At 35.3% G+C, this 20,260-nt stretch overlaps 1 protein-coding gene and 1 pseudogene across 1 annotated transcript in view; one reads left to right on the top strand and one right to left on the bottom strand.

Annotated features, from left to right (window-relative positions):
- The window catches only part of CTNNA3 (catenin alpha 3), a 2,010,564-nt gene that overhangs the window by 1,774,357 nt on the left and 215,947 nt on the right, over positions 1 to 20,260 (top strand). The window lies entirely within an intron of this gene.
- Positions 7,646 to 7,804, bottom strand: LOC123238554 (annotated as a pseudogene).

The following is a 20,260-nucleotide window of genomic DNA, read 5'->3' on the forward strand; positions in this document are numbered from 1 at the left end:
AGCCTCAGGCTTGAGAAGGGGTTTTAGGCTTTACTCTGAACTTGCACATGTCAAGAGCTCTGAAGGTTGCCTTGCCCTGGGGCTTGTTACCTAACATTGACCTTGGGTAAGGGCTCTGGGCCTAATGCTAGGCTAATACAGACCAGGAATATTGTGAACTGCTTTGTACTGAGATTCAGGATATCATTGCAGGCTTGGGCAAGGGATCTGGGCTTCCCCTTAAACTTATACCAGCTATGCACCTGCCAACAGTCTTGTTCTTAGAACTTTAAAAGGTGTATGTGGTGTTGAATTGCTATTGACTAGGGCAAAGTCTCAGGGTCTCAACATTGACATGGGCAGAGATCCAGGAACTGAAATAGTAGATGTGGGGTGAGATAGCTTGTGCCAGTATTCCTTGGTGGGACCTTGCTAGAGATTGAGCTTTCACCACAGTGAACTAGAACCTCACTGCATATATTTCAAGCTGTTGTCTTCGGGAAAATTGTTTCACTCTGTCTCTTTGTTGGTTCTTTCTCTCCATAGTGTTTTGAAATGTTATTTTAAGGTTGGTTGGAGAGGATTCTCAGATTGCTTTGAACTTTCCTTGATTGTACTCTATCATCTTGTCTCCACCCCTAGAACTTTATTTTTAATGCTATTTATTTCTTATGCCATTTTACATTTATTATATTTATATTTATAAAGAGATACTGCTGTTTTATTTTGATTTCCTCTACTAAAACTATTTATTATCTAAATTAGTCTTTCCATTGATTCACTAAGATTTTCCAAGTAAATAATTTGCAAGTCTATATGCTTGGTTTGTATTTATTTAATTTATTTTTCTTGTCTTCTCTCACTATTTTTCAAGAACCTTGTCAAATAGTATCAGAGAAGGGATATCTTTTGTTTACTCCCATATGAATTTTGATAACTTACATTTTTTATTGCATATAGTTATAACATTTTTAGAATAAAAACACAGATACACTGTGTATGCACTTTCCTGTTCATATATTTGTACATGTTAAAGAAAAATAGTTCTTCTGTGTGAAAGATGTATTCAGATTTTGGCATCATGAGGGGTTCGAAGATATTTAAGAATATGATTAATTATGAAACAATTTTCCTAAAGTTAAATTAAGCTACCTAGAATCCTCGATATAAATCTCAAATGACGATAATGAATAATTTGAGCGATGAATTGTTATAGTAATTTTTAACATTATTATTTTATCATTGTTATATTATTACATTTGATTTTGTATGTATGTGTGTGTGTATCCATTAATGGTATAATTTTATGGTTCTTTACTTTACCCTTCTCTGATTCATGCATTAGACCTACAAATTTGTTTCATAAAAAATTTAGGTAGCATGTGTTCTATATCAAATGTAATTTGCATAGTATAAGTATTACCCTTTAAGAAAAGATTTAATTTTTATGTAATTCTTTTCAAAGAAGCTTGTTTCTGTTTGTTTTGTTTTGTTTTTTCATTCTTCATTAGAATCAGGTCATTTTCCTTGTTTTATATCAGATTATTTAAGATCTCTAATCACTGTTCTTTTCACCTGGGTATTTTATATCTTATTTACATATTACTCTATTAGTTTGGAATTTTATTTTTTAATGGCAAATTCATTTGCATAATAGGCACTTTATTTTTATCTTTTCATTTGGGATTTCACCTTGTGCAATTGTTCATTTTATTTCTTTGATATCCTTCTCTCTTTAAAAAAAAACAGATTGGCTAAAATTTTACATTTTCTTATTATTTTCAAAGCATTTAAAAATGCATACGTATATACATATATGCTCCAGGAGGACAAAAAAGACTACTTCATCACTATATTCCCAGAGGGAAAGAAGCTGGCACCAGGCAGGGATGCTGAGCTGCATTTGGGGTTGGAGGGATCCTTGAATTGAAGACTGCAATGATCCAATCACGTTCAGAAGAAACCACCTGGTTAAAGATGGGGTTGCTAAAATTGGAACCACACATCATAATGCTGAATTAGGGAGTAAAAATTATATACATATATATATTACAAATCAGGGAACCAAGGAAGATATACACACACACACACATAGTCTCTATGTTCAGGTGTGTTAGTGGAGAAGTTTACTCCTTAGCAACTTTAAACCTCATAGTATGATATATTGCCTGGATTAGGTCTTCCTAGGTAATTGGAACCCTCCTCCACTCAACTTTTTTTTCTTTCCTTTAATCTTCATGGTCTTGAGTACTTGCACTTTCTACATTATTATTGTACAAGTAATACAAGTAGATTTAATGCTTTTGGTCTATTGAGTGTTAATAGGGAAGGTAAGGTTCTTTTGAGGAGAGTGGATGAGCATGGCCTAGAAGGGGTTAACACGTTTTCTAGTCCAATTTTCTTCTTTCACATATCCTTCTCCCTTGATGAGAGGACATAGTTCTTGGGAAACACATAAGAAATGTGTTAATTGTACCTAAAACAAATATAGAGATGACTAATGCAAAATCCTCAGAATTCAAGATATTTCCAAATATCAATTCAATATTTTGCAGATAAAAGCCTAGACTTTTTTTCTGCTTTAAAAAAATGAACAAACAAGAAAACCAAAAAAGAAAGTTATTCCATAATTATCTCTGGTATCACGGAAATAAGGCCTATGTCAGTTTTTCTTGAATGATTCGATGAAATGGTATACAAATAGAAGATTGTATTCTTCTGTAGGAGTTAGAATGCTTTCTTTTTTCTTGAGTATAACCTTCTTTATCAATTTTTCCACCTCCTACTGATAATTCATGCCAGCTAAATCAGCCCTGAAGACCCTCATGCATGTGAGAAAGTGTCTGGAGCTTTCCTGCAGCTGGCAGTTAGCTGCATTTGTCAGACAAATCTAATAGGACTTAGTGGTGAGAGATCAGATCTGGGGAATGACTCACTGCTAGTCTAGCCTTCTGGAAAGACAAATGGCATTGTAAATTGGAAATGATATTTGCTAAAAGTAAACTTTTCTGATGCTTCCCTAGTAGTCAATGGGTGATGTGCTCATAATGATCCTTAACACCAAAGTGAGCTTGGTTAAGTAAGGGAACATGGTAAGCCAAGTCCTATAGATTGATGGATGGGAAACATTTTATTGAAGTGGAAGAAACTCTCAGCAGCAATTTTCTATTCGTCTGGTCATTTCTCCATCCCTGGGTTCTTTATCTTTTTTTCTTTTTTTTTGTAAGGAGCAAGTGAGGCTGGAGCCTAGGTTTATAGTCCTCAGTAAACTTAGCAGTATAACTCTCCATCTTCATCATTTGGGGGAAAAAAAACGATTTCAAAGATGAAGAATGGAATTTAATGAGCTGACTGAAAATCTTGTCAAATTCCTCTTTCTCGACTAGAGAATATATATTTGCTGCATTTACACCTGCTCTGATTGCTTCTAAGCTAGACATGATATCTATGATCACACAGCAGAAATTTAACTAGCATTTATGATTCCTGGGGCAAGCAGCACCCAAAGAGCTCTTTGACCAGATGTTGAAAATGAGTGCAGTTTTGGAGGGTTTGGGAGGATTCATGGAGAGATCTTAGCACTTTGAGATACAAGGTCCCCTAAAGGAAGAGCCATTGAGACACTACCTACATGGGGAGGAAACAGAGGTGACATACAACAATAGAAAGAGCTTCTAACTAGTAAGAAGGTATGAGTTCACAGTCCAGGTATGTTGTTAGTAGTGGTATGACCATGGACAAGGCTCTCTCTATTTTAATTTCATCTGTAAAGTGCAGAGATTAAATGACAATCCTTGTTGCCAAAGGTCTCTTCCAGCTTTAGTTCTATGCTTCTGTGACATTTTAAATACTGGTTCCATGACAATCAGCCTCAGACCACCCACCGTAGTGAAGTTGTTGTTAAGCTTTTTTTGTTTGTTTTTGTTTTTGGATTTTGTTGTTTTGAATTTTCCAGGGGAGGAATTAAGGCAGGATTGGGGCAGGAGTGAGGTTATTTGAGATCTTACTAGTATCTGTGGTGGCAAGAATCTTGTTTAATATCTTCTTATAGTAACTCTTTTTTATTTAGTTTTATATTTTTATATTGTTGTTGTTTTACCTACCCCTTGAAGGATTATAAATGCTATTAGTGCCCTCTTATTTTTGGAGCCCTGAGACAAAACTCTATTGACCCTTTCCTAGTTATGCCCCTGTTATCCCATTATATATTTGGCTATGGCCAGGGTCAGTTTCTAGTCATGTCTAACCATGTAGTGGTAGTTATTTATTATTATCTCTTTTTATAGTTCTGTTTCTCTACAGCATTTTTTCTTTATCACTTATCTCTGTTCTCAGTAGCAAACATATCAGAATAATGAAAAGGTTTAATGATATAAAATGACTGAGAGTTCATAGGTGATGAGTGAGACAACAATCAAGGCCAGTAACACAATAGTGATAAAGCCATGGTGGTTCTGAAGTACAGTCTAGAATTTAGTTTAATTGCTAAATTAATTTGGGTACACATAATGGTTCTATCTAATGACCAAAAATTCCACACAGGCATATCTGTGCTTGGAATTATGAAGAGCCAAATTCAAATCCTCCCTCAGAGACTCACTAACTGAATGATGCTGGACATATCGACCAAGTTTCCTTATCTGTAAAATGAATGGCTCTTCCAAGGTCCCTTCCAGTCCTGAATCTGTGACCCTCCTTTAATTTAGGCTTATCCTTTGTTGAAAGGGGACTCATCATTGAATGAATCACTTCATTTTTCCTTTCCTCCTTCAGGGATAGGAGCATAGAAGGAGAGAGAAATACATTCTCTACAATATAAATTCCTATTTGAAGGTGGCATAAAGAATGAATTTTTCAATAAGGACAATTTTACACCTAAAACTACTAGAAGGAGGCTTTTGTACATTTATTAGTCATTCTTATTGCTGCTGGGAGTTTTTATCTTTTAATTTCAGCTGCAGCTGTGTGATAAAATGAAATATCATTCAACATTCCAAGTGGACCCAGGAAGAGTCTTGTATCAGATGGGACCTGGTGGTTGTGCAGTTACTGACTGCCCCTGCCACTAGCACAGATTATCCCAGGTTTAAATATAGAAGAGACCTAAGGCATATTCTAGTACAAATTATTCATTTTAGAGATAAGGAAATTGAGGCTCTTAAAGGTTAAATGACTTTCTCATGGACACAGAACTGTGTATGTACACACACATATACACACATGAAGTAAAATATGTAAAATTTGAATTTAAACTTCTGAGAAATGGAGAAAAAGTTGCAGAGTGGCCAATTTAGGTTCAATATAAGGAAATATTTCCTAACTCAGACTGTCTGTGTGACCCTGAATCAGTGACTTAACTTCCATTTGCTTCAGTTTCCTTCTATGTCAAATGGAGATAATCAGATTATCTACTTCCCAGGTAGATCAAATGAGATAATAATTATACAGTGTCTAATACTGTATTATATGCCAGGCACATAATAAGCTTTTTATAAATGGTGAATATTATTATTATTATTGCACTTACATCTGTCAATGAAATGGAATGAGCTTCTTTGGAAAGTGATGTAGCTAGTGAGTAGAGGTCATTTTGGGCAAGATGACTCTTTGGAAATGTCGAACAAAGGACTCTTGCTCAGTGCCAGGTTCGACTTTATCTTCTCTGAGGTGTTATTTAACCCTGAGATTATGTGTTTCTGTAACTCAATAAAAGAGTCTGGTAGTCATGCAGCTGGTATGGGGGAGGTGAGAATATCACTCTCATTCAGAATACCATGTGTGTGAATGTTTTAAAATTACCTGTTACTTCTTCCTCAGGGTCAAAGAAAAGAACAATCACTTCTTCCTTTTAACTAGGACTGCTCAATTTAAAAGCCAGCAAATTAACAGAATTAAGATATATCCTCAATCCCTTAGTTTAAATTTTATTTATAGTCCATTGATCTTGAGAGACGATGAGCCATAATTCAGAGTGGGTCAGATACAAAGTCAGCAAAAAAATAGGTTTATGTCACATACATATTTGGTGAGATAGTTACAATCCCATAAAGCTCATTAAGATTATGCATTTTTATCATACACATTTTTGGAAGGAAGTTCCTGTCGCAAGTTCCTAAAATCAATGAAGACACAGATCTTGACCTCTAAGGTCAAGGGTAGAAAGAAAATTATCTTTTCTTCCATACATTCTTTGAGGGGTGAAAATTTTATTTAATTAATTAATTTAGAATATTTTTCATGGTTACAAGTTTCATGCTCTTTCCATGCCATACCCTCACCCCCACATGTAGACAATGCACATTTCCATTGGGTTTTACATATGTCATTGATCAAGAGGGTGATCATTTAGAGTCAATATCCCCAATCATATCCCCATCAAACCATGTTATCAAGCAATTTTTTTTCTTATGTGTTTCTATTCCCACTGTTCTTCCTCTGAATATAGATAGTGTTCTTTCTCATAAATCCCTCAAAATTATCCTGGATCATTGCATTGCTGCTAGTAGAGTCCTTACATACATTTTTAATTACATTGTGCTATTATATTAAAATTCCAATCAACTTTTCCCATCATGAATAAGGGGAATTTTACAATGCATTTGTTAGTCCCTCCTCCTCCTCCTCCTCCTTCGTCTATCCTCCTCTTCCTCTTTTTTCCCCTCATTTTCTTCATTTCCCTTTTTTTCTCCTCATTTTCCTCTTTCCCCTCCTTTCCTTCCTCCTCATTCTCCTTATATTAGTTTGTTGAGGGTATTGGGTATCTAGAACTGTGATTCTATGGATTAAAGAAGAACTAATATTGCAGTAATTCCATGCATTGCGGCACACAAATGATTGAAAAATGAATTAATGAAAATAATTTTATTAAGCACTTAACACCTTAGCATTGGGCTAAGCAATCAGAATACAGTTTTTTTTTTAAGTTAGATAGCACCTTCTATCGAGGTTCTCAAGGTCTCATTGAATAAGACAAAATACAAGAAAAAATGAGCTGCAGAGCTGATGGCTAAACCTAGAACTCCTAAGGTTTCAGCCAATGGTCATATTACCTGGCTCAGAGGTCCTTTATTTCATATAGGCCAGATAATTATTGGAGTTCTGTAGGGTAGAAGAGAAAGTCTGTAGGATCAGGAGACTTAGAAGTGTTGGAGGTCTTCCATCTCGTCTTAGGAGAGGAATAGAATTGGTGACTTATCTTAACCTAGTGAAATGAACAGTCAAATAGTCTAGAAGAGTTCCCAGTAGTGCTTCATGAGGTATTGAAGGCAAGGGAGAACACCTGGGTATCTAGTCTTCACACAATGGCCATTGTAGATGAGTGAAAAGGGGATATAAAAAGGAAAATAAAGTGGGAAAAGGGTGCTCCTTATGCATATTAATTATGTGTACACAAATAAATTATTTACTTGAGACATGGAAAAGTGACATATATTAGTGAAAAATAATTGATTTAGTATTTATTATTGTGAAACACTGTGCCAAACACTAGATATACACATAGAAAATCACTATAATCCTTCTTTTCTAAAATCTTACTGTTCTAATTAAATGAGGGTGACAACATATAGAGGAAATTACAGCTGCCAGTCAGAAAGGTCCATGACCCTTAGAGTATAGCAGTAAAGGAGCTGAAAGGCAACCTTTTAAATGCAATTTCTGTTGATAAAACCAGATCTCTTTCTGATGTCGCACTGTGTGACAATATCAAGGATCACAGTACCATAATTTGCATTTCTTTATTTAGAGAAAATATTTTTTGCATAATCATATAGTAAGTATGTATCAGATACTACACTTGATCTTAGCCAAAAGGCCAAGAAGCAATATAGTTAATATATATCAGAGACAGGAAGTGAACTCACTTCTTTCTGACTCTAAGATCAACCACCAATCCAATCTGTCATGCTATTTCTCACCACTGAGTTATTCAAGTTAGAGGTCATGACTTCTAATAGGAAGAAGGAACAGAAGACAGTGAGTATCAGATTTGAAACACGGCCTTTGGCTAATAAATGCTGATGCCTTACCCTCTCTGGATCATACGCCTAATCATCGCAAATTTGTTTTACTCTTTAAAATATATTGTTTATCATGTTTACTGTAATGCCTCAGCTAAACTTCACTGCTTCTACAGTACATACTCAGGATCTGTGTTGTACTTTTAATATAATATTCACCGAATAACATGCTGTCTGCAAACCTGCTGCACCTTAAAGAAGACCTTCTGAATTTGGAGCCCTTGAAATAGAAGGAAATTAGGGCAGAAGTCAGAAGAGTTGTCTAGGTTACTGGAGATAACCTTGAAACATTGATAGGGACAAGTGAACTGGAGTGTATTTGACTTGAAAGAACTGAAGATGATCCTTCTTGCAAACAAAAAAGTATGAGAGGGGAAGGATTGCCTCTGTCTCAACATCCCACTGGTGATAGGAGTGTTACTGCCTATACTTGCTCACTCAGGTCTACTGAGATGGAGGCTTTGGTTTGAAGGAGAAGAGCATTTAAATTTGGACCCTATGTGAAAATCCAGGAACTCCTTGTTACCTTTTCAAGAATGAAGGTTCAGGTAACTTGACATATTTGAATGAGCATCATGTACTAGTAGAGGAACTGTATTTGAATCCCCTCCCTCCTCTCCTGCCCTTTGAGCCTGAAAGTTTGGGAAAACTACTAGCTATGGAATTTAATGAAATCTCAACCTCCATGGTCCTCAGTTTACCCTATAAAATGAAGGGAAGGACTAATGGTCCTTTTGTTCAAGGTCTTTTTCATTTATATAGTGTTGGATTTGGACTTAGAATACATCATTTCAAATCCTGGCTTTGTTATGTGCTGTGTGTTTGACTTTTGGCAGGTCATTCAACCCCCTTGGGCTTCAATTTACTCCTCTGTAAAATGAAATGGTTGCATTGTGTGATCCCCAAAGTACTTTCCTCTTCTACATCCTCTGACCTTTTGTCCAAGACATATAGTCTAGAGCAATGACAACAAACTCAAATAGAAATAGGGCTAGTAACATAAGGATCTTGCTGAGCCTTACATTGCCTTAGAAATACCCTTTTAAACATTATCTATGTTATTTATTTCATTAAAGAATTCCAAGTTGTATTATAAATTAGTTGGACATTCAGACTGTTGTGACCTATCCCTAGAAAGTATATTTGACACTTAAATAATTACACATAATTTTAAAATGCCCCCCAAAATGGGAAAAAATACTTGAACTCAGTGAATATACCATCATCTATTATTTTTATTTTTTAACGGTAACTCATGAGCAGTTTCTCCTGACTCATAAAATATAAGTTCCCTGAGGTCAAGGACTATTTTTTAAAATTTGTCTTCCTATCCATGTACAGTGAAAAGAGCATAGGATTTGGGGTTAGTGTACCTGGATTCAAGTCCCTTCTCTGCCAGTTTTGACTATGCCAGTGTGTCCTTTAAACTGACTGCAAAAGGAGGTATTAAAATAAATAACCTTGAATGTTTCTCCCAGCTCTTAATCTACCAATATAGGGACACAATAGGAATTGAATAGATATCGACTTTTATCCCCCAAGAATAAAGCAAACCCCAGACTGACAATATGAATAGATAAAACCATGTTAATACCTAATGTTGTTTTTTTTCTCCCATCAGTTATTTATTCACTTAAGATCTCTTAGAATAGGCCCTCTCTTTTCATTGCCTTTGCCACTCCTACAGAGAGAGAGCTTTAAAGTACTGAGTGACTTAGGAAGGCTTCCCATAGCACTTGGCCTTGAGTGGAGCTATGGAATATGAGAGGTAATGAAAAGATAATTCATTCCAGCCACAAATGATAAAGCAAAAAAAAAAATAAATAAATAACAACAACAACAACAAAGGAGGGAGAATCAATCCCAGTAGAGAAAGTACAAGCAGATTGGTTTGGCTAGAACAGATGATGGGTTAAATAGAGTCAACTGATATAATGACTTCTTCTCATGGCCTCTTTCTGTAGTTATAGACATTGCAATGCCAAGCTCAAACTCAACTTTTCCTTTTAGTTTTGTTGTCACAATTATGTTATTCTCTTTGTAAATAATATATAATATGAAAAGATTATTTATAGATAATGACACATAACTTTTCTTAATAACTGAGTCTTAATCTCTACAAGGTCACACACTGTCCTTTCCTACCTCATCTCCCATGGTTCCGTATATTATTCTATCTAATCTTGCATTTCTCCATTTTGAGACACATCTTTACTATTCCTCCATTGTTTAAATGTCCTCTGCACACTTGGCTCAATATCAACCATTTATTGGAGTTAGTTGAAGGTCCATGTCTCCATCCATTCCATAAGAGCATCCATAGATAGGCTGCTACTATGCTTTATCATTATTATAGGTGTGACTGCTCATCCATCCTCAGTGAGACCTTAAGTTCCACTAAGCATCTGTTAGAGTTCTTCTGTATGTCGTACAGCATCTGAGATAGTATTCTGTGAGTAGTAAATGCTTTCTCAAATTGAATCAGCCTGAAGAAGTAAAGATCATTACGTTACCAGCCTTCTTTCCTTATAATTCTGGATTTCCTTTTTCCCGAACCCTGCATTTTGTAATACTCAGATTTTACTGGTCAAAATGAAAAACTGCTCAAGGGAAATAAGGAAAAGATGGCCCTCCAACAGAACCTCTTCCTTTAACTATTCTCAAGGTGCTGTCAAGCTTAATATGTTCTGTTTTATTATAATAAAAATCTTCATACTAAAATTTGTCTATTTTTAGAGTTTAGTTTTAGAAATTACCTTATTTGATCTTCCATCTACTTACTGTTTTTCTCTTATTTATGGGTTGATATGAATGTTGTCCCTTTCATTTTATAATGTTAGTTCCTTAAGGGCAGTAGCTATTTTTTCTCTTTGTATCTCTAGCGCTAAATATGGTTTGGTATACATTAAACATTTAATAAAGGTTAGCTGATTGAATGATGATTCAGATCCAGTCTTGGAGTAAGCAAAATCTGGGTTTGAATATTGTTTCAAATCCATAGCAAGTATGAAAATATAAGCAAATCACTTATCCTCTCAGTAACTCCAGATGTCATGTGAAGATCATTTTCCTAGTTGAATCAACAGAGGTAGTTTCAATGGTCATGAAATTATGGGTCTAAGCCCCCTACAAAAGTCAGCCAAGATCACTTATATAATTTGGGGGCCAGCTTTGAGGAAACATTAGCCCATGAAATTCCCTCTACTAGTATATATCAGGACAAGCAAGGAACTTACAGATTTAGTGATCTGCCTAGGGGAACTGAGAGTTTAAGTGATTCCCAGAATCACACAGTGTGAATGAGAGATTTTGGAAAGGAAATAAGATTACAGAGTTGACAAAGCAGAGTGACATGGAATGCAGTTGGACCAGGAGAAGCAACAGCAAAACCTCTTAGAATCTTGGAGGGAAGGGGAATTCTGGGATACCATCAACCAGCCAGAGGAGTTGGTTCCAGTCTCTAGAGGCAAAAACATCTCCAGGACCCAGCTCCAACCTTCTGTGAAAGTTCAAATTGTTCCAGAGAGATATTTTACAAAGATCCTGAAGACTTTCAAGTGCCTAGCTCTACTGTTACTCTGAGAAGACCAAATCTCCAAGGGAGTTGACTGAACTGCTCAGTTTTCCTTTGGGGAGGCTTTAGCCTCACCATTGTAGACTTGGTCACTTCTGATACCTGACTTCACCTCTATTCAAACAATATTCTAGAGACGTATTCCTATGTGGGTTTAGCCTAGAATTAGATTAAAATAAAAAGAGAATCATTAGGCAGAGAGAGTAATCAGTGTAGCCTCGATTTTTTGGAGGACAGAAGAGACTTTAAAGCAAAGTCAGACTGGTGGGTAATAAGATAGATTTATTAGTGATAGGGAAACCTCCACAACCCACATTCCTAACTCCATCTCCAGTTATGACTTTCAATAAACCTTGTTATGTTGAAGAAGCAGTCAAATTGGTTACATATCTGCCCAAGGCAGAGAGAGCAGCCATTTTTGCTCTCTGCCCTGAAGACTGGGTATAACAAAATTCCTGGCCTGCAGGCTGTAGTTTGCCCATCACTGATCTATACCATCTTTATAGGTTATCTCTTCATCCTAATAGTTTCATCCTAATAATAACAATTTAATCTTTATCTTAACAACAGTCAACATGAGTCAGAAACAGTACGAGATCACAGATCTTCTTGACTCCATGGCCATTCCAGTATTTACAACACTGAACTTTCTCATCTTTAGCATTTGTGGTACATAAATAATTTTACTAAATATTTGTTTATTTGATATTCGCAGCATCCCAAATGAAGAATTGACTGAGAGAACAATTGTAATAAAAAGTTATTATTAGCTTCATTTTACAATTAAGAATTTGAGGCTGGATCATCAAGTTATTTTTATAGGATCATGCAGTCAGGGATGTAGTGAAAATAGGGTTCCACAGAAATTTCTGATTTACAGTGCACTGGTGATACTGACAGATATATTTTCTGAGCCTGTGATCTTTATTTTAGATAAAAGGATATGTAAAAGCTTTTAGACTGAATATTCTCCCCTACTTCCCTGAAATTTGAACCTTGAACATTGCACATTTGACTGTTTTCTCTAAGGAAAAAAAATCACACAGAGCATTTTCTTTGTATTTCTCTTACCTAACTCCTTTGACATATTCAATTCTTCTGGTCTCCTTCCATCAAATTCAAGAGCAGATATTCCTGGAACACAACACCTAAGCCTCTGCCTGAAAGGAGTGAATACTCTTCACTCACTCCATCTCCCAAAAGAAAAGCATTGCAAGAAGTCATACTACTGCCCACGTAGAAATTCATATACATAAACAGTATATCTCCCTTTCTACCCATTCCCTGGCCCAAGCAAGGTAGCCAGATGGTTCTTTGTAATCAGTATTCCATTACCAAACTCTATAACTAGGACAGCTAAGTGGCTAAGTGGATAGAGAACATGGCTTTGGAGTCAGGATGATTTCAAATTGGGCCTCAGATTTGTGTTAGTTATGTGATACTGGAAAAATCACTCAACCCTGTTTGTCTCAATTTCCTCATTTGTAAAATGAACTAAAGAAGGAAATGGCAAACTACTCCAGTATCTTTATCAAGAAAACTGCAAATGTGATCACAAAGATTCAGATATGACCTAACACTACATTTCTATTAACATCTCCTGCAATCTCTCTCACACCTAGAAGTCGCCCCTTCCTTAACCTCCCCTTAAAACAGAAGAACCTAGCAGAAGTTCATTAGAAAGCACAATCCAAGAAAATGTTTACTAGGAATCCACATGAACCATAAAAAGTCACACCAAGTTAAGAATAAGGGGCTAGAGCCAATCTATTACGACTCAGTTGAACTCAGAAAAGGCAAGGTAGCAATCATGATCTCAGAAAAGACAATAGCAAAAAGGAGACTTGATTAAAAGAGAAACAGGGAAACTATTGTTCAGAGAGATACAAGAGACAATAAATTAATATTAATGCTTAATATATATGCACCAAGTGGCATAGCATCTGAGTACTCTACCTGTGAAAATGAATATAAAACCATTTATTAAGTGTTCACTTTGTGTCAGATTTCCTTCAAGGCATATCTCAGGGGACTTCTCCTGATTCTCCCAGTTCCAAGCATATTTCTTCCTGAAGTGATTTTGAATTGCATTGTCTGTACTTCATGCACACTTAACTGGAATGAATATTATATTCCATAACCTACTCACTGTTGAATGTAAGCTCACTGAAGGTAAAGGCTCTTTTGTTTTTGTTTAGTTGTTTGTTTTCCTTTGTATGCACAGTGTCAAGAAGTTGCTTCAAAGTGAGAACTGAGAGGAGAGAGAAAGGAGAGAAGACAGAGACAAGGGAGAGGGACTTGTTGGTGATTTCACTAGTAAAAGAATTCCTAAGTCAGGAAACCACCTTAACCAACTAGTATAGTCAACTTTTCTTCAAAGTTTGCTCATATGCAATTGCCTGGAGGACTCAGTTTTACTACTCAGAATCAAGGAGATATGTGTCAGGAAGGATTTGAACTCAGGTCTTCCCAATTTAGAGGCAGGTTCTGTTAAAAGGGTAATGGAGAAACACTGAGCTTTGTAGTATTAATAATAGAAGGGCTATGCCTTGCTCAGTCTGACAGACTTTACTGGGCTGAGTCTGCCAAGCTATCTCCTTTGAACAGTTGCCCAAGTAAGTAACCAATGAGAAGTTGTGTGTGTTGCCAACTTATCTAGCTCTTGACTTGGGGTTGGGTTTGTTGTTGATATGGGCTAGTATGGATATGCTAGTTGGATAACACTAAGATTTTGACTGCGTGAAACAAATTCCTCTTCCCAATAGCTTTAGATGTTTCACTAATTAGGAAAGGTACTCCAATTTTTGGTTTGAACTTATTAGCAGGATATATTTCTGACTTTCTTTAGAGGTTAGGAACAAGGAAGTAGGATAATGGGTTTGGAAGTACTAAGCTAGATCTAAATAAACAGAGGTGAATTGAAATGAATTGGATGATAGGTTTGGTAATAGGCTCAAGCTAACTTCTCCCTTTCACAATCCATGGCTCAGCCTCCCTGTGGCACAAGCCAAAGGATAGGGAAGGTTAGTGACATACTTCTTGTTGGTTGTGATGATGTTTCTCTCAACTCTATTAATTAGCAGGTAATTGATTCCCTATGGTGACTAGATAGAGATGCTGGGTTGCAGGTCTGGGCCTACCCTCCCTCCAATCCATTCTCCTCCCAAGAAATTCTCCAAATGAGACTAAGTATGCCATTGCCCCTGGGTATTTATAGGGTGGTTCCAACTGTCTTCTGGCCCTGGCTCACACCACCCTGGGCACATTCCAATGTCTTCAACCAATGTTCCTGTCACTCAAGGTATCCTCCATCTCATCCCAGAAGTTCCTTATTACAGTTCCCTTTCTACTAGGCCACATTGACTCTATTACATGTATTAAAAAGTCAGTAAAGACTGCAATTGACTGAACTGAGTCTCTTTGTACCCTTTGCAATCAAGGTATTCTCAAAGAGAAGAATGAAACTTATGAAATATGTACTTCTTTATTATCACATAAGTAATCAATACATTATTATTTGATTCAGTATTTTAAAAACCAAACATGACTCACTTCCACAATATTCTGGCAAAGCATTTTTTCCCCTTCATTTACATTAAAGCTTTTGTTTACAAGCACATTATTTTGAATTTAAGGGGCATCTAATGGGATGATTAAGTCCTCTCTGCATTTTGTAAGAATTACACTTGAGAGATTGGTCCTTAGACACATGTAAAACCTAATGGAATCATGCTTCGGCTAGGGGAGGGGTTTGGGGAAGGGGAGGGAAAGAATGTGAATCTTGTAACCATGTAACAATATTCTAAATTAATTAAATAAAATTTTCCAGATTAAAAAAAGAGATTAGTCCTTTGAATTAGTAATTTTATTAAATCAAAAGTAAGTAGGGGCAGCTGGATGGCTCAGTGGATTGAGAGCCAGCCCAAGAAATGGAGTGTCCTGGGTTCAAATTTGACCTCAGATGCTTCCTAGCTGTGTGACTGTGGGTAAGTCACTTAACCCCCATTGCCTAACCCTTACCACTCTTCTGTCTTAGAACCAATACCTTAGTTTATCAAGCCTATTCTCTGCCCACTAACTCATATGCAAAATCTCAGAAACCAACCATGGCTTTCTAATTTGCCTGGGGCACCCATGGGAGTAGTCCAGGGGGTAGTTCAGGGCATGTTGCAGGGAAGATCATCCTGCCTTCCTGGTCTCATGATATTCTTGACTCCATTGCTCCATTTTTCTGGCTGTTGTTCTACCCTCATGACTAAATTTATCCAAAGGTTTTCCCCACAGAATCTTTGCTTCCCACCAGAGTTCAAACTCACAGCAGGTATCTGTAGTGGCAAAGGGGAAAAGGATAAATTCCCTTTTCACAATTTGCTACAATAGGACTTTAAGATATCAAGTTGTTAACCCCCATGATGTCTCTTTGATTAACTCACACTGGATTTCAATATCCATGTTACCCAGAAAGGCCTTTGAAGCACTGTATATTTTTCTGATGGTTGATCAACTTAAAGGGGAGTGTACTTAGAAATAGAAAATGATAATGCATATTAGGAGGGTATTATATTTGGGCCTGATCAAGATGAAAGGTATTTAATTTTTTCAGTGATCAGACCTGAGTTTGCAATTAGAATTTTGTCATTTTCACCCTGCATTAGCTTTAATTTACTGAACTGTCTACAGTAAACGAAAAAATAAAATTGTTTCATTCTTTGTTTCCAAAATAAGATAGTGGATTATTTCCTAAATAATAGCTTTCACTAATCATTGCTATAATCATACCGTAGGATAGGCCAGAAATAAAGAATTGAGGTGGAAGAATTTGAATAAAAGACTATGTGCTTCTGAATATTTTGCCTGCCTGTATAGTGTTGGAAGGGATTCAAAGAGAACTTGATCTTCAGGGAGGCTAGAGGCTTTGGCATTGAAAGTTACTCAGGATGGCTATTTAAGGAGATGGGAGCTGGACCCATACTTTCATTAGTAAAAGGAATTCTTAGGAAAGGAAAATTCCTCTACCAAAGCAGATTTATATTATAGATGAAACTTATTCATTTACAGAATTTCCTAGAACACTGAAAAAAAAGTTAAATGACTTGAAAAGGGTCACCTACAGAACCAATTGGTGTCAGAGGTAATAATTGCACCCAAGTATTCCATGTTCCAAAGCTGCCTCTCTACTCACTATACTATCTGATAGAAAATCACAGTCTTTTTAAAATCATCATCATCTTAGTTTAATACTTATTTTTAACTAATTGCGAAGATTATTTATATTTGTATATATGCATGTGTATATATGCATATATGCATGTATATATATGTGCATACATATATATACATACATATATTACCAGATGAATTTAATTGACCTGTTCATAGTTCTGTGCCATCCACCTACTCTGTTAAGAATAATTGAAATTGAATTTGTTTCTGACCATGCTAATTGCATTGAGATGTTGTGGTGGCTTGGAGAAGGGATGGTGTCCATGGTAGAGCTATCTAAAGGTGATGTAAATTTAATATTTTTTCAGTCTTAGTTTTCTTATCTGTAAAAAATTCTCTGATCTGATGACCAAGGTCATGAAACTATTCTTAGGCTTTAGACACTTTGAAAAGAGCCCGAGTAGGTGAAAAGTGGAAAGTAGTCTTAACTGTCAATATAATATATGCTCTTGGTCTTGCCTTCCACCTGCTATAATGAGTGAAATAGCTTCGTGTTTAGGAGGAAATTATTTCAGACTAAGTCAATAGTCAGAGGAAGTGATGGTATTGAAAATTCAGATTGATCAAGGATAACATTTATCATGGCAACAGATAAAACTACCAGCTTAATTAAAATGGAAATCTCCATCACAACTTTCTTGATCATACAACCTTCATACACATGAGAAATTCACATATTTATAATAAGATCGGTGATATTTTTAGCTAAATTAGACTTTCCAGTCTCTCCCTGAAGATTTTTGAACTATTTCATCAATCAATAACATGGTATTAAGCTCCTGGTATGTATCAAGCACATAAAGTCCTTCCCTTCTTGCAGCTTACATTCAAAAAAGGGAAGCAATATGCATGCATGTATGTATGTATGTATACCCACACACATAAATAAATACAATAAATAATAAATATATTCTATATGTACATTCATATGCACATATATAATATCTGTGTATGTATTTTATTTATACACATATACATGTTTACTTTAGAAGAGGAGTAAAGAGAGATAAGGGTAGGTTTGATACAGATAGTGGTCTTAGCATTGTGATTTGAAGAAAGGCAAGAATTATAAGATAATACATGATGAAGAAATATATGCCTAGCACCAATATTTCTAGCTGAGGAACACTCAATGAAAGTGAAATTGTTGGAGATGAAAGAGCATTTCTAGTGAAGAACAATGAGTAGGATAATATTTCTGAACCACATTCTGCATAGGAGAGAGAAATGTTTAAAAAGACTAGAAATACAGCTATTAGGTTTATTTCTTAAGAGAAAAGGAAAAGAACATGTATGTTGTAAAACACTTTTAATAGCTCTCTTTGTAGTGGAAAGGAACTGGAAATTGAGAGGATGCCCATTAATTGGGGAATGATTAAAGAAGTTGTGGTACATGGTATTGTTAGACTATTACTGTGCCATAAGAAATAACAAACAGGTTAATTTTTGGGAAAAATACATAGAAAGACCTATATGAAATTGTGAAGATTGAAATGAGCAGAACAAGAGAACATTATATGCAGTAACAGAAATATTATTTGAAGAATGACTTGGCCATGTCAACCCTGAGACAAAGAACTGACAAATAGAACTAAGCCACATTTTATATATAACATATACTCTTGTCAAATGATGTCTTCTGTAATAGGGGTTAACTGCATATGTTAATGCAAAAAGCAAAATTATATAAATATATATACATATATAGATATAAAAATTTAAATGAATATAAAAAACTGAAAATGAGAATGTGTGTGTGTGTGTGTGTGTGTGTGTGTGTGTGTGTGTGTGTGTGTGTGTATAAAGGAACCACTGGTGTTTCTTGTTTAGGAGAACAATTTTGTCAGAGCTATGCTTTAGGAAAACCATTAGTAACTGAGTGGATGAAGGAATGGAATAGGGAGACACAAGTCAGGGAGATGAAATTATAAGTAAATACCTTACATTTATGGCACTTACCATATGCCAGACAGTGTTCTAAGGGCTTTACAATTGATATATCATTTGATCCTCATAACATATCTAGGACGTGTTATTATTATTCTCATTTTAGGGATGAGAGAACTGAGGGAAACTGAGGTTAAAAAACCTGTCCAGAGTCATTAAGTTTATAAGCATTAGTGGTTACATTTGGATTCAAGTCTTCCAGATTCCACATTCTGCATTCTATCCAATGTACCACCTTGAAATAAATCAAATGATATAGATGAAAAGGGCATGAGTTAGAGTGTTTGGATTTTTAAAGGAGTGATGGGGATATAGCTATATCTATATCTGTATCTATATCTATATCTAATTTATGAAAATACAAATGACAAAATATGACTATTGACTATATATAGGGTAATAAATAAAGTAGGAAATAGTAACAAGGTTATGAACCTTAATGAATGAAATATGATGACAGCCATAGGTGTAACAAATGAATTTAGAAGAAAGTATATTTTAAGAGAAAGATGATTTTAGATGCAATAATTTAGATATGTTGATTTTAAGATGCCTATGATATATTATATTTTAACTCTTTAGATATCAGTTGATGGGACTACAGCTTAGGAGAACCTATGGCTTCATATTTAGAACTAAGAATTATCTGCATGGAAGTTATATTTAAACCAATCAGAGCTGATAAAATAATAACTGAGATAAAGCATAAAGAAAAAAGAGTCAAGAGTTCATTATATAGTGCTTGGCTACATCCATAGTCAGTGATAATGCTATGGGAAAGATTCAGCAGAAGAAACTAAGGAGGAATGAAAGGTCAGATAGTCAGGAAAGGAATCAAGAATGATCAGTACCGTGAAGATGTTCAGCACTGTCAAATGAAACATTTAGATCAAAAGAATGATTGAGACAAGGTCATTAGATTTGACCATTTAGATCATTAGGAACTTTTTCTAATATATATATATATATATATATATATATATATATATATATATATATATATATATATATATAGTTTTTTTCAATTATATGAAAAATAACATTAATTAAAAAACAGTTTCATATTCTATATCTCCTTCCCTTTTCTCCTTTTTCATTGATAAAACAAACAATTTGGTATAGATTTTGTGTCCAATAAAGCAAAATGTATTTCCATATTTGTCACATTTTGAAAGAAAACACAGACTAAAATAAATGAATTACTAAATGATGTTTACATTGATCTGCATTCAGATTCCATCACTGCTCTCTCTTAAAGTGAATGACATTTTTCCATTGAGCTCTTGAGCATTACCTAAGATCATTAGTAACTTTAGAGAAATAATTTTCAGTTGAGTGAGGAACTTGGAAGTCAGACTGAAGAAGGTTTGGAAGAGGCTAAGTGCAACTAAGTAGAAATGCAGAAAATAAACAGCTTTTTAAAAAGGAATTTACCTAAGAGGAGGGCTGTAGAAACATTTAATGATTGCTCTTGGTGAAGGTAAATTGTAAAAGGTTTTTTTTTTGTTTTTTTTTTTTT

The sequence above is a fragment of the Gracilinanus agilis genome, chromosome 2, assembly GCF_016433145.1.
Source record: "Gracilinanus agilis isolate LMUSP501 chromosome 2, AgileGrace, whole genome shotgun sequence".
Lineage (NCBI taxonomy): Eukaryota > Metazoa > Chordata > Mammalia > Didelphimorphia > Didelphidae > Gracilinanus > Gracilinanus agilis.